Below are 16,432 nucleotides of genomic sequence, written 5' to 3' on the forward strand. Positions count from 1 at the left end.
GATCCTACATTTCCCCATTCACAAGTACCGACGGCAGGACCCAATCATGGATCCTGCTTGCCCAGAGGTTTAAGGGGTTAGTATTGGGACCTACGCACCAAACCATAACCCAACAGTTTTTTCTCTTAGGGCAGTAGCCATCCTCTGGTACCAGGCCGGTAGCTCTGATCTTTGAGAACAACCAAAATGTAATTATAACCCAAAATGTATTCTTTGATTCTGTAGTTCTGCATAAAGAACCAAAGTGTCTTCTTATTGTAGAACCATTTTAGTTAATAAATCCATTAATTAACAACTCTGGGCCTATTTCTCTATGATAGACACCATCTTTACTGACTCTGGAAAGAACCTGGAAGGAAAGTCCTCTCCCCTTCAGGAGTGAAAAGCCAAAGGAGAGAACTTAGCTTCTCAGTGATAATCTTTAAACCTTATGTCCAGCTACTTCCATCTCTGAGAAATCCTAATCCTCTTTGTCAAAAACCTTTGTTGTTTTTGTTTATTAAGAATTTCAAACATGTGTCCTATATTTATATCATCTGCGCCACAACCTCTCATCCCCCCCAATTCCCTCTGTTTCCCTGAACTACCTCTCAAATTGAATACTTTTACTTCATTATTTTTAAACACACACATCTAGATGTATATATAAATATGGTCTGCTGAGTCTACTTAATATTTTGTATCTTTCATATGCAATGTGTTTACAGCTGACCACTTTAGTGAAGATGACTTATCAGAGGCCTCTTCTCTAGAGGAAACTAAATCTCTTACCTTAGTAGCTTTTAATTGTTATAGCTCTTCTTTTGGAGTGAATCCTTGTGATATTTCCCTTTCACATGTTGAGATGCCAGCCAGTATTGTCACTGTAGGTCTTGCTTAGGCCACTATATGACTGGGGTTTCATGGGTGATGCTCCCTGTCATGTATAGAAGATTCAATCTTGCAGCAGACTTTCGGTCCTCATTCTGCCCTCTTCTAAATGTTCCTGGAGCCTTAGCTGTAGGTTACCAAAGATAGATCAAGGGATCAAGTGAGGATGGACACCCCAAGGTCAGCTGTTCTCTGTTGTTTGACCAACTGTAAATTTCTCTGATTGCCTCTTTCTTCTGTGAAAAGAAGCTTCTCGGATGAGATGTGAAAGCTATACTTATCTGTGGCTATAAGGAAGAATATTTCGATGTAGCTGGGAATTATGCTGGTATAGGAAAGTGACAGTAGTAGCTTCTCGTCAAAGGTCCATGACCTCTCCAGCCCTTGGTAGGTAGCTACGTTTCTAGCACCAGGTATAAGCTCCTTCCTATTGAATGGATCTGAAATTCACTTAGGTAGTTTTTGGTTACCCTTGAGAAATCACTTCCACTATTGCACCCTTGGGGACCTCTTGTTTTTCTGGTCATTGTTGTGGTTCACAGGTTTTATAGCTGGGTAGAGCTACTGGTTGTTCTCTTCCTTGACAGTTTTCAGATACTCTGAGAGCTAGTCCTCAGAGCAAAAGCTCCCAGGTTAGCTCCAGTTTGATTTCTCAAAATCCTGCATCCAAAGTGTGTGGTGTCCTTAGCAATAGATTCTTACTCTCAACTCCTGGGAGGCAACCAAGGGAATCAAGCAATAGCCTATACTATATTGTTTGGGGTGTGTCTTGAATTTCTCTAGCTAATAACTCTAAAGGATGTTTCCCATGCCTGACACTATAGTTTTTGTTAGAGAGCCTATGTTTTTGGGGGAGCATTATCATACCGTGTGGCACAATTTCACTTAAACTATGTATACAGATATATACATAAATGTATATTATGTATGTAAACCTCTTGAGCATATGGTATTATAAATTTTGTTTCAAAATGCAATTTGATCAAGCTTTTAAAAAGTATAATCAAGAATGGTTCTCCTGATATAGAAACTGGAACTTTCAAATAAGATACTATAAATAGAAAAGAAGTCAGATAGAAGCAAAAAAAAAGGGGGAGGGTCTATTCCCCTTTTCCTTTCTCCACTTGTCTTTTTCCTTTACCTTTCTTTCTCTTTTGATGTGTGTGCATGTGTGTGATAGAACAGTGAAAAATGTTAGCCTTTCTCTATTTTATCTAACTTTTAGTAAATTTTACTCAGGCTGTTAGGATAATTGGTAAAACAAAATAAAATAAGATAAAATCCTCAAGTCTGCTGTGATCTTCACCACGGCTTGAAAAATAAAGCTAAAGATAAGCATTGGTCTCTGTCTTATTGAAAGAGAAGACTGTATAGCAGAGTGGGTCTTTTTCTTCATGAGTGTTGACAATGATTCCTGTATGCAGCTGAGTGTTTGCAATGGAGTAGGTATGAGGAAAAGCAAGAAGACAGACTACCATAGATACAGTTTAGAGTCAAAAGATATAGAAGTGGCAGGGGCCCAATACATTGGGCAAAGCCCTAAACTCCTGTGTGTGGGGGCTGAGTCTGATAGGTCACATTCCTATGCTAAGCACTTCCCACGGCAATCCAGGCCGGTGGCAGGGGAAATGATGTCTGCCTGCAACACCCAGCTGAATCCAAGATGGAATTATTAATGGAAGGTTTGGGGACTGGCCAAAGCCTTATTTCCTGTTGCTGAGAGACAAAAATTATGAGAGAAAATGCTCAGCCAGATTGATGTCGTTGACTATTGAGACAATGAAACACGGGGAAAAAAAAATAAGAAAACCAAACAAGGACACAAAAGAAACATCAGTATCCTACTAGAATATTCCAATGGGTTTATTGAAAGATTTTTTTCATACATCTAGTAGGCAAGGATGTGAGACTGACCTTAACCTCCACTCCTCGGTTACCTGCAGGTGCTGCTGTGAAGGACAATTGACTCTGAAGAGCCTTTTAAAGGGCAGAGCCAGAGGCATAGGACTGACAAATCATGTGTGCTCAGACTGTGTACACACTAACCATCTCTCTCTCTCTTTCTGCGCTGAATCTTTGCTTTTCTCAAGCATGCTGGCATTTTCCCAATAGTGTATAATCCAGAGGATGCTGATGCGCTACCAGCTCTAGCAATCTGTGTCAACCATGGTAAGTCATGTCACTAAACAGGATCAGTGTTTGGAAGCGGAATTTGTTAGGAGGAGGATGAGGTACGTTATAGAAAAAATAATCTCCTTTCTTCAAGAAACAGACAACGTCTATGATTTTTCTGGACACGCAACATCTCTATATGTATCTGGTTGTGACGGTTATAATTAGAATGATCTTGTAGACTGAGGATGAGTCAGTCATTAAGCTAAGGTGGGAAAAGCAAGAGCACAGCATCTGATACCCCTAAGTCTCTGAAACTAGTATTTTGCCTAATCTGAGGTTTTCCTGTTTTACCAAGATACTCCCAAGCAATATCAGCTTTTGCTACTGTCGAAGTTTGCCTCCAAGATATTGAAGGTAGGTTCCTATTGCTGAAAATACCACAGAGTTCAGACACAGAATTCTGAAGAATCAAGATGTATCTGACTCAAAAGCCTCCTCCCTAAAGACTAGCTTCCATAACATAAGGAAGTGCTATCTGAGTTGCCAAGGAAGGAAATGATTCAATAGTCCTACCCAATAGGGGTGCCTAGGAACCACATTAATGGTCAGCATGAAAAGAAATCTCTGCAGGTGCACTAGTGATACTCATATCTCTGTTCTAACCAACATCTATATAATTGGACTTAAGGCCTGTTGAACAAGGGGGAAATATACGTAGAGCTGTAAACCTAGTCAACCAGAGAATCTATATCTGCTACTTTCCTAAACTAGTACCATTCAAGATGAATTCTAAATACTTGTCTTTATATATAAATACTCTAAATACTTGCAGATAAGTTGCCTCTCATCAATAATAAATGAAGCTTCTACCTTTTGCAGTAGATGGAAATCTAGAACTAGTCAAAATTCAAAGAACATCTGACTGATGTTCCCAGACACAATTTATACATGTGTTACACACACTTACCACATGAGGCTCAGAGAACATCATGGAAGAAGGGGCCGAAAGATAGTAAAATCCATAGGACCAAGAGGTCTGCTACTAGATTGAGTCTTCTACAGGGAAGCTACACCCAAGAAATCTCAACGATAAGGCTGCTAAAACAAAACTTGAACAAAGACATCAGTTGATGGGACAATGTAGATAGTAAAAATGGCATGCAGCCCTATTGTTAAATGAAGAGCTATAGGCAATTAAAAACTGCTGAGAGAGGAAAAATTGATCTGTCACAGAGATAAGCACCTTATATGATTATCCAATCTTAAGTAGTTAGTCCTAAAAGTATACAAGCAACACCAAACAGATCCAACAGATTTCACTTACATACTTATTTGCATATATATGTAACAGTAATAATTAAAAGATAAAAGGCCATGAATTTAAAGGTAAGAGTAAGAGAGGGTTTGTGAAGATGAGAGAGTGTGCAGAAATATATATATATATATATATATATATAAAACAAAGAAATAAATCTTCCTATGATATCAAAACCTAAATTTTGGACCAAATATAAGAACCTATATTTTCACATAATACCCATAAAATATGACAATGAAATACTTATGTCAAATATTTCCTTGTTTCTGTTATATACAGGTGTGCATATATATATATATATTAATTTTGACTCAGCACGTGTGAGTTTCTTTTAGTTCTTGTTGTTTTAGCTAAATTACATTTAAAAAAAATTTCTGGAATGTGACCTATGACGAGCAATTTCATTAGAAAGCATGGAATTTTCCTCAAACGTTTTGCTCAGAATGAGTCCACTCTTTCCAGCCGGGTTTGGCTATTCCAGCATTCTCTGTAGCATTGCTGCCAGGGAATTTGGTGCGGAGCATCATCCACTTAGGTTTTATAGCTACAGCTCATTTGCATAAGTAAGGACATTAGCATTTACACAGTCTTCCAGAGTAGAAAATTCTGGTGCCCTTTTCAGCAGCACTTCTGGGTTTAACAACCTTGGTCAGCTTCCCACTGCTGACTACATTCTATTTGTCTTATGAAGTTTGCGAAGTGAGGCCCAACCTGTAATTGCAGTCTCTCCTACGGTCATCCTGAAATATTGCGTCACTGTCAAATCACGCTCTTGACATATCAGTCTCTGTCTCATTCCATCCTCACCACCTAAACTCTGGGTCATTTTTCTCCATGGTGACAGTTCCTATTTGTCACTCACAGTACTGCTCAAATGTTAGCTCTGTTGGGTGCAGCTCCCCCCCCCCCCTTTCCAGATGGATTAGAGTTTGACTTTAATCTTTACACATATCTTCTGCAGCCCATACCTCATTTACAGCAATTTATCTATCTGTCTCCTGTTAATGCTTGTTTCCTTTAGTATCTGTAGAGTTTTAAGTATATATTTTCATGCATTCTGTGACAGCCATCTCTTAAGAGAGACTTTGTGATGATTTGATGAGTAAATGGATTAAGCGAGTGAGTGAATGAATGAGATAATTAATTATTAAGAATTCATGTAGTACACAGTTTGAGAGAGTAATTAAGAGAAATCGCTAAACACAAAGAAGTTAAAATGAAAAAATAAAACAACCTTCATGATCCAGGAGAAAAAGAACAAGGCTAAATATTCAAGAATCTTTTACTATCATTGTTTCTAAAATAGTATTTATTGCAGCCTGTTGAGTACAGGACATTTGTGTTTTCCCTGAAGCATTGTCTAATGACTTTTAAATTTTATTATGATGAGTGATTAAATGGCAATTTAATGAAAAACAGAGGATAGTGGCTCAAAAAAGGTTAATAAGATTGAACTCGGCTATAAAAATTTTTCAGAAAGGATCTAGGACCTAAATTATCCATGAAACATCAGGTGGGATTTATATGTAATCATTAACTAAATAATGTTTAAGGTGGAAAGATTTATAGTGTTCCTTTGCAAAGCCATCGCCAAGGTCACAAACAACCCTGTCTTCCTCTTGTGATGATAAGTACTTGTTGAGGAAAGACTGAAAACAGTCAGCTTAATGACCTAGCTTCACCCATGAGCACACCAAGGCTCCAACTCAAAGGAACATGGAGAAGATTAAGTGTTCTTAAGTTTGAACACCCAGGTTCAGATCAAAGCTTCACTTCTAACCTAATCTCTATGTTCTTCCATTTTCAATTGCTGTGACAAGAAGCAAGAGAAAAAAAAATCGCCTTAAAGTAGTAAAGGTTAGAGCTGGAGAGATGGCTCAGCGGTTGAGAGCATTGACTGCTCTTCCAAAGGTCCTGAGTTCAATTCCCGGCAACAGCACGGTGGCTCACAACCATCTGTAGTGAGATCTGGAGCCCTTTTCTGGCCTGCAGCCATACATGCAGACCAAACCTTATTATTTATACATAATAAATAAACAAATCTTTTTAAATAGGATTAATTTTCATTTATACTTCTGGTAGGGACTAGGTCAGGTTAGCTCTATGGTTTCTGGACTCAGTTCATCATTAGGTTACTGTTCACCTCAAGCAGGCACAAAGCAGAAAGAAATACATGATTGAAAAATGGAAAGAGGAGAAGTAGACAAGAGAGATGCAGGGGCTGTGGCCAAACTAGGCTCTTTAAAGCCATACTCCCAGTGACCTACTTCCCCCAGCTAGGATCTAATCCTGTATTGTGTGGCCTTTTCTTGGCAGCTGTGGACAAATGTCTAGTCAACCAGGTAAGGCACTGACGACAGACAAATCAATAATTCCTTCCAAGTCTAGGTTGGCCAACCAATGTGATTATTGGGGTTACTTCTAGAAACATGGGTGTTCCAGAGTCAGTGACTGGCCTCACTGTAATCCTACCCCAGCATGGGTGACAACTGACCAAAGCCATGCCCCAGAGCTCCCTGCAAAACTTGAAGGCAACTCCACCAAAGAGAGTCCTCTTTTCCCTCTTCCTCCTCCCTTTCCTCCTTCCTCTAGCGAGTGTTAACTGCTCATACCAACCTGACCTTGATTTACTACCTCCCCTCATTGCCATCAAATAAATGACGAATCAATTCATTGATGAGAATAAAGGGCCTCATCTTCCAGACACTTTCCAGAAGTTTCAGCTCCGAGAATGACAACATTGGAGAACAGGACTTCAGTATGGGAGACTTTGGGGGAGGGGGAGATTGCAAATATAAGCCTGCTCTCTCTGAGCCTCAGCTTTATATCCAGGAAAATGTGAATAGCAAGAGGACTAATTGGACAAAAATGCACTTTATGTGTACATTTTTGTGTCTATAAATTATCCAGAATACAATTAATAATCACTAGATCTTATTTATCAATACATAGCCACAGTGGTACAACATGGTAAGATTCAAACTGTTATCCAAGTCTTCTGCATCATATGAATGGAAAAATTTTCTTATCATAGAAAAAATGTTTAAATGGATTGATAAAGATAGAAATAAAACAACCTCTTGCTTTGATAATCATGGAGAATGGAGGTTGGGAAAGTTCGAGTAGAAAATGCCAGATACATACAATGGTGGGAACATTTGTCATTCCACTTAAAATACATATCACGTTGGTTCCATCAACTCTTACCGGCATCACCAAAGACATAGTCCCACTTGACGTTGGATCAAAAATGGAACGTTGGCTTGAGTGAAAAGTGAAAAAGGGTGAGTTAAGTGAAGCTCTCTGAAAATCTTGCAAAGCTTAGAGATACTAGCTACCCTTCTCAAAGTGCAAAGGAGTCTGAGTATTATGTAATTGGTATTGTAACTACTGAGCATCTGACATGAACCACAAGGATGAATTCAATTTTTGTCAGGAACACAAAAAATGAGGGTGAATACAGGTGAAAATATGAGTGGAAAAATATCAACATAGCAGTAAATGCTTTATAAATGACAGAAGAGTGTTAAGGAGAAAAAATTGGCATTGGACACAATGCATAATTTTTACTGTACATTTGAAGGACACTTGCTTGGCATAACAAATAAGATGGCCAGTGCTCCGTGCTTGCCTCAATTTTAAGGAAAATATATTTTAAGGACTCATTAAAAGCTAGCCTAGGCTAGCTGGTCATCAGAAAGCTTCCAGAAGCCAAAATGTTGATGATTTGAGCATAAATGAGTCAGAAATGTGTGGCTGCAATTTCCTTTCAAATGAACGAGCAAAAATGCTCCTGGCAAAATCCATTTTGCAATTCTACTGGGCCAGAACCTCTAAAAGTGTACAAATCACTAGGAGTGATGTTAGAGGAGACAGCAAGGTGCCGGAAGAGAGGGGGAAGTTTTGCAAGCTCTCTGGGCTCTATGTCTTTCCCTCGGACTCCTGCTCCTGAGTGTAACCGTTCCTTTCCACTTGGTGGGAGGGGGTGTGCCCATGTAGAATTGTCGGGCAGTTTTCAGTTCCGTAACAAATGGGGTATGAGCAGTGAGCTAGAAATTGCCAACTCTAAGCGCATTATTGTAATAAAATATGAAGGAGGTCTAGTCTTCATTTGAGCCTTCAGAGGAATAAAATTTAATATCAGTTCAGTTCGTTTTAAATTTCTGTCTTAGGAAATCTCGAAGTTATTTGTGCCATCAATACAAGAGACTTTCTTAGAGGAATCATTAGTAATTGCTTGACCTGGAAATGGAGTTTAGGAAAGGGGTCCCCCTACTCAAGTCTGACTTGTGTTTTTATTTGAGAGTGGAAGGTTACAACCTCATGAAACTTCAAGACATCTCCTAATTGGATTCAAACTTGATTCTGATCAAGAAACACGACTTTCTGCATTTTGAAGTATGGAGTAGAGAAAATTGCAAGAGACTGAGCATCCACACTAGTGCTTTTTACAGACACAGGGCTATTAGTGTTGTGGTTAAACCTATTCTCCATACAGTATTTTAATGACTTCTGCATGGAAATCATATCCCAAAAGACATCTTAATTTGCTAATGATGGTATACCACATGGAGGATCAACCCTTTCCAAAGACACTGAGAAGATTTTACAGGATTTGTGCAGATTTAGAAATGGGAAGTATCAACAAACAGATGTCATTCCCACCCAGTTTTTTTTTTTAAATGGCAAAATTAATTACTGAAAGAGAGAGGCTTGAGAATGTCATTCCAATCTAGTGGCAAGAGAAGTAGAGCTGAGGGTCAGGTTGCAATTGAGCAAGAGTAAAATCTGATAGTCTAAGATAAATATATATATACATATATATATGCAATTATAATTTAAAATCTGCTATTTTAAAATTGATTTTCCAAAAGAAAAACCGGTATATTAATCTGCTCTCACATTAACTACTTTTTAAATATCTAATGATTGAAATTTATAGTCTATTTGTAGAGATTGATTTGGATGATATTACAGAGACTGTTTAGAATGGCTTTTGTAAATCAAGCGGTATTAATTAGGGTAATGTGAAGCATCAAGAAACGTAAGATGCCTAACACTTATAAAAATGTGTTTGACTGAAAACCAGGTATTTTATAATGAATGAGCAGTTTCCCCCTGGTTGTTATTCATGGCCTTGGGCTTCTCTGAATTTTGGGTTATATTGAATTTTGGGTTCAATATCTCTTAAGGCCTCGGGTCCTCTGTTCAATCTTCTCTCCCCAACACCCAAGGGAAAAAAAGTAGCAAAAATGTCTCACCTGCTTGGTCATCTCATCCCGCATTGCTTTAGTTCACTTCTTCCTGTGTTCCACCAGTCCTACCATATCCCACTCAGTCATATTCACTACTTATGCAGGATAGTCTGAAAAATACAACTTTTGACTGTGTAGTTACTCATCAATAACTGGAAAGTATGAGATTCCTCTCTCCCACAGTTTACCCCTTCAGACACTACATATGATGCTCTTTTACTACTGTTCCCACAAGTAGGAAATATAATAAAGAAAGGGGAACGGGACAGCTCAGTATCCAATTTCATGCAAACTTCTTGATTGTTGTCCAGCCCCTTAATACCAGGACTGTATGTGAACCAGGACTCTGAAACCAGCGACTTACCAATCAAAATGTTATCTGTCCCTTAAATACTCTCTAATACAAAGACTGGTAGAGCAGACAACATAATGACAAAAATTGCTTTTATAAAAATAATGATTTTGAGAGATAAAAGTTGCTGATGCAGAGAAATGATGAGTTACTTTCAAAAAGGTGTGTTAAACGTCGCCAGGCTGAGGAACTGGGTTGGCTATTAAGAGTGTTACTACTCTTCTGGGTACTCAGGTTTGACACCTAGCACTTTCAGCTCCGGGGCTTCCGGGGACTCTGATATTTCTGGTCTCCTCAGGCACCTGCACTCACAGGCCCCAACATGCCACAACTGAAAATAAAATAAATCTTTAAAAAACTAGAATGCTTTCTACTTTTCAATAAAGTTTATAATTGTGTGTGTGTGTGTGTGAGAGAGAGAGAGAGAGAGAGAGAGAGAGAGAGAGAGAGAGAGAGAGAGAGAGAGAGAGATCTGTACATACATTATGCATATAACTTGACAAATTTGGAAGCAGGTTTGTGCATACTGGTACTACCACCATAATCAAGGTTATATTAATAACTTAGCCAGGGCCTAGGAAGATGGCTCAGATATGAGGAGCGTGTTATGCTCTTCCAGGGGGTTTGGGCTCCATTCCTAGTACTCACAGAGTAGCTCAGAGTTCTCTGTAAGTCCAGTTCTAGGGGGCCATGTGACCCCCTTTCCTAGTACTCACAGAGTAGCTCAGAGTTCTCTGTAAGTCCAGTTCTAGGGGGTCACATGGCCCCCTTTTGCCTCTGTGGAAACCATATTCTGACAAAACAGTCATATTCACAGTATTTTTTAAATTTGAAATTAAAAATCCAATCACCATCAAAGTTTGCATCTGTTCTTTTAAATGCATTTTTCTTTTGTAATTGAGAATTCAATATAAAATTGGCCCTCTCCGCAATTTTTTTGTATTAGTTTATTTAAAAATATGATAAAATTTAGAAGTAAACTCATCTGGTTCGGGGCTTTTCTATGTCAATGTTTTTTATTACTGCCTCAATCTCATAGTGTACTGTGGGGATGCAGGTCTCTGTGTGTATGTATGTGTCTGTGGAGTAGGTATAATATACAGCATTTGGGACAGTTGTTTTTTATTGCCAACTTGATTGATTGGAATGTGTCTGTGGCATTAGTGATATAACACCTCTGGGTTATCTTTGAACATCTCCAGAGAGGATTAAGATTCTTTATAAACAGGAAAGGCTGACTAAATAAAAAAGAAATGATATTAAGAGCAGGGTCAGTGTTGTGCCTAAACTCGACCACATGGTTCTTAAGCCACTGGAAGTAGTTGTGAGATGATTTAAAAAAAAATTGGAAATAGGGATGAGTGAAAATCTATATGCTATAAGTAGAGTTGAATGGATAGTTCTGCTGCGAGCTCAGAAGGCCATAATGTTATTAGGGGTGTGGATAGCAAATGTGCACACGGGATTTCTGATGGAAACCAGGACTTGGATTTACTAGCCACTCCCTGGCAAAGAACTTGTATACATTTTGCCCATGACCTGAGACTTCTGGCAGGAGACTGAGTCTAAAGGTGCTAGACAAGTTGGAAGCAAAAGAAAAGCAGCCAAGCAGCCTTCTTTTCAAAATAAACATTTCATTCTTTGTTTTTATTATTCTTTGAGATTTTCATACAATGTACCTTGATCACGTTCACTCCCAATTCCTCCCCTTAATCACTCGATTCTCCTACCCCCAAATTTGTGTCTTCTTTTATCTTTTATTAAATAATACACTGAGCCCAGTGCTCTTTATATTTATGTGTGTGTATGTGTATGGGAGAACACTCACTAAAGTGTGCTCAGTTACCCAGAGTCCACTTGTAAAGAAAACTGATTCTCCCTACCCCAAAGCAATTCACTGTCTGTACCACCTTAGTTGGAGGGTACGGTTCGTGAACCCTGAACCCCAGCCTTTTTGGTAGATTTTATTTTTGTTTTTGTTGTTGTTTTATTCTTTGGGGGCCTGACACTCCCAAATAAATACACAAGACTTCTTTCTTATGACTGCCTGGCCTTACCTTCTCTTGTCTCTAGCCAACTTTCTAACATAAATTATACCATTTCTCTTTAACTACAATTTGCCTCTGGGCTTTTTAACCTTTCTTTATTCTATATATCTTTCTTTCCTTCTTACTCCATGGCTGGCTGTGTGACTGTGTAGCTGGTCTCCTTTCCCTTCTCTGGAGGCTAGATTTCTACTATTTATTCTCTCTGCCTAGCAGGCCTTACTATTCCTCTCTCCCGACTATTGTTTGTTCAGCTCTTTATTAGACCAATCAGGTATTTTAGGTAAGCAAAGTAACACAGCTTTGCAGAGCTAAACAGATGTAACATTAAAGAGTGCAGCACATGTTTGCCTGTTACACAAATATAACAGTATAAATGAATGTAACAGCACATCTTAAACTAATATTCCATAAGACTCTTCCATTCTAGAATATTGACTGGTTTGATCATGGGTAGTATTGCTGGTTGCCTCCCTCCTTTGGAAACTTGTATGATGCCTTCTGGACCATGAATGTTAGTTTTCAGGGAGGGGGCATTCAGGTGAGCTCTGTATTGGAAGCAAATGGTATCTTCAGCAATAGGGATTTAACTTTCTACATCTGGGAAGTACCCATGGGCCATAACAACAGCTTATGTGCTTTTGGGAGTCTCTTGGATAATCCTGACCTAACTCAGAAGGACTCCTCATAACTGATATAAGGTTATTTTTATAAAGGTGGTCTTTGGCTCTTGGAGGGAGCATTACAGTGTCAACCCAGATGAGAAATTTTATTTGAACCATGTATGTCTATTTACACCATAGACTTAGGAGTATTATAGTTTTTTTTTAGATAGCTAATAGCATGATTCTTACTGACTTTTTTTCAGACATCCTTACTGTTATTTTACCCTTCTTCTTCTGTATTTATCTTCTTGTCTCTCCCTAGTGAGAACTCCCCACTTTTCCTCATTTCAGTTTTCATGATAGTACGGTACTCTTTTGGTACCTATATCTTTGGTGTTTACTATGATGTTAGAATGTAAAATGTCCTCAGATTTATTTCTTCCTCAAAATTTATTTGTTCATTCAGGGTCTTCCGTGGTATCAAATGAATTTTAGTTTTTTGCTTCTTGATAGAGAAGGGTCATCTGTCTATGTGTTACTTTCATTGGTTAATAAAGAAACTGCCTTGGCCCTTTGATAGGACAGAAAATTAGGTAGGCAGAGTAAACAGAACAGAATGCTGGGTAGAAGGCAGTGAGGCAGACGCGATGGAGCCAGCCGCCAGGTCAGACCTGCTGAATCTTTCCTGATAAGCCATCACCTCGTGGTGCTACACAGATTATTAGAAATGGGTTGATCAAGATCTGAGAGTTAGCCAATAATAGGATAGAATTAACAGGCCAGGCAGTGTTTAAAAGAATACAATTTGTGTATTGTTATTTCAGGTATAAAACTAACCACGAGGGAGCCGAGCAGGACGAAAAGCCTGCCTGCTCACTGCTCTCATCACTACAGCTTCTGTTTCTAGAAAGATGCCATTTAAACTTTAAGAGGGATTGCATTTAATTTAAAGGTCATTTTGGGTTCAAACTAAGTTTTATTTATAGAATAAATTCTACTCTTTTGGGGAAAATTGATAAATTAATTTTCTCATCATCACAGGAAAAATCAGAATAACTCAATACAAAGGGTCTTCAGTTCTTCATATTATGGAGTTTTACTGTTTTTCTTCAAAGAATTAAGAAGTTTTCATTTTTCTTTGAATTCCAAACCAAATGGTATTTATCCACATAAGATATACATAAGTGGGTGCTGAGAAATTCCTAGTTTAGTTATACTTTTCCTGAACCTGATGGGATGTATGGACAGAAGAATAATGCAGTTGTACATTCTGGTGTCAACATCACAGAATGCATTGATGCATACTTAATTAGAATTGCCTACATGCTATATGAAGTATAGTACATTGCTCCTAGGGTCAAGATGAGCAGAAGATAAGGAGATTAAATCAACACAAGAGACTATTATGTGATCCAGAGACGCAACACTGCTGCTCTAACTCTGATGTACTGTAATAAATAGGAGCAGTAAAAACGTGAATAGAGCACTTACCATCACTTACTATCATGAACAAACATTGCATAGTATTCACTACTGCATCTCATACCTTATATGCCTGGCAGCCATAGGACATTACACATCTTGTGAGCAGGTGGTAGGATTTTCAGCCCCACTCTACCTTCCTGGACTCATTAGTCTATATGTGGTCCATGTTGACTTAAATATCTTCATGTGCAGCAAGCCTGTGCTTGAAGGATATGATCATGGAAAACTGTGTTTTAAAATCCTAAGCCTGACACCAAACTTCATCAGCAAATTTCCTTAGAGGAGAGAAACTGCACTGGCTTGTGTCATAAGAAAGAGATTCTCTCTCTCAATCAGGGAGTTTTTAGCCGGTGAAATTAAGGATGAAGGCACTTACTTTGGAGACAGATAGAGGTTGAACATGTTGGTTGTGTAAGGTGGTTAGCATTATTTTCACCAAGTTGGATAGCTTATAATATGGATTTTTTCATTGTTATCATGGGAGATGTGCAGGCTGTCTTCTCCATGTTAAGTGACCTTTGATTCCTAGTTCCTAACCAACATGAAAATGCAAACATACAGTGGTACTGTGTCCCATGGCCTGTGACCACCCTGTGGTTATATTTATATTCTCGGAGTACAACATATTCTATGGAACATCCAGATAGTTATGTATCTTAGATAGCCATGCAGGTAAAGAAGGATGTAACATGTCAAGACTTGGATTAGCCAATTTGGCTCAGTTTGCTAACAAACTTGGTCACTGTATACTTCAACTTTAAAATGTAAAATCTCCCTGTCTTTCCTTTTTTGGCATATCTCTAACTACACTCATTTCAACCATTAACACAAGAACAACAAAAACTGAAAATGTTGAAAGGTGAAAACAAGGAAAAATCCAACCAATTAGGAAAGTATGTAAATGCAAAGCAAATGAATTATTCACATGCTCTGCAGGTTGCCTTTTTTGATTCTTAAAAAAATAGAAAAATAATTCCTAAGGACTAAAAGTTGTCAAACACTGGAGCAGCTCACAGAGGTGCCTGTTGCAGCTCTTTAGGAGGCCATTATGCATGAACAAATTCTCATTGCCCCTACTAAATTGCACCATTATCTATGGGATAAAATGGTAGGTCATTTTTTGGTAAAATTTGATGGCATCTTGGACATTTCACATAAACTGTATTCATTGCATAAGTGTGTAAACATGCACAGGCCACACACACACAGTCCTACTAAAGTTCACTGTCAAAACTTACATATGGGGTTAAAAGAGGGCTATTGTAAAAGATGATCAAGAGTACGAAATGGGATTTCAAGAGCCAATAGCAATGAGGAGAACGTCAAATAAGGTGGTGCAGGAAGAACTTGGAAGCCAATCATGGGCAGGGGAGGAACACCTGAGAGTAACACGCAGGAATGGTGACTTCCATGAATGAATCTTTAGCTGATGGCACAGGAATGGAGCGGTTAGAAATTTCAGAGCCTCCTGGAAAGCTGAACAACTCCTTTTGATTACCACTCTGCAAGGCTTGGAAGCTATTCCTTTGGGAACTATGTTTTCAAAGCACTTGTATTGTTGATGAAGGCAGGAAGGAGAAAGAAAATGTCAAAGATCCAGCATGGATGGTGAGGAGTTATAGCAATGGATGGGAAACACGAAATAGCAGAAAATAGGTGCATCCGAGAAAGAAAACCATATAACTTTAGAAAATATGTGAGAAGACAAAAGGGAACTAGAAAACATCATTCTGACTCCCATAGCTGGCGCTACCTTGACACAGCCTCAAACAATAATTAGTCCTTGGGGACAGTGCTGAGGCGTACAGATTTTTTCAAGTAAGAAGGAAAGAGAAAATAAAGTTGGAAACTAACTTTGTAGTTCATAAATTCTTGACATACCTTCTTTCATTAGAAATTGCTAATACTTAATGACACATAGATAAATCAAGATATTTTTTATTTTATACATGAGGACATATATCATCTAGAAATATCTGTTGTAGGTCATGTATTTGGTAATATTAGGACCAAGTTTCAAGCCCAGATATTCAGATAATATCTCTGACTCTTTCCTAACATAGGGATGTAAACAAATGTAGTAGAAATGCATTTTAAAATGAAATTCAGAAAGGGGAGGTTTTGGCTGGAGTCCCTGCAACGGTGCCAACAGATGCTGCTAAACTCAAAGTGTGGTTCATTAAGATTTTTTAATTTGTCCAATTATAAAATGAATAAATATAATTATAGCATAAATGAAGAAAATTCATGCCCGAGTAATAACAGCTTTGGATGAGGTTTTAAGCCTGAAAACACATTGAATTCTAAGCCTCGAATATGGGACATTGTCTCCCTGGACAGAATACGAATCTCTTGTTTTTAAAGTTCATTATTATTAGTGATATAAT

Source organism: Alexandromys fortis, unplaced genomic scaffold, assembly GCF_014885135.2.
Source record: "Alexandromys fortis isolate MF-2015 unplaced genomic scaffold, M_Fortis_MF-2015_v1.1 scaffold_168, whole genome shotgun sequence".
Classification (NCBI taxonomy): domain Eukaryota; kingdom Metazoa; phylum Chordata; class Mammalia; order Rodentia; family Cricetidae; genus Alexandromys; species Alexandromys fortis.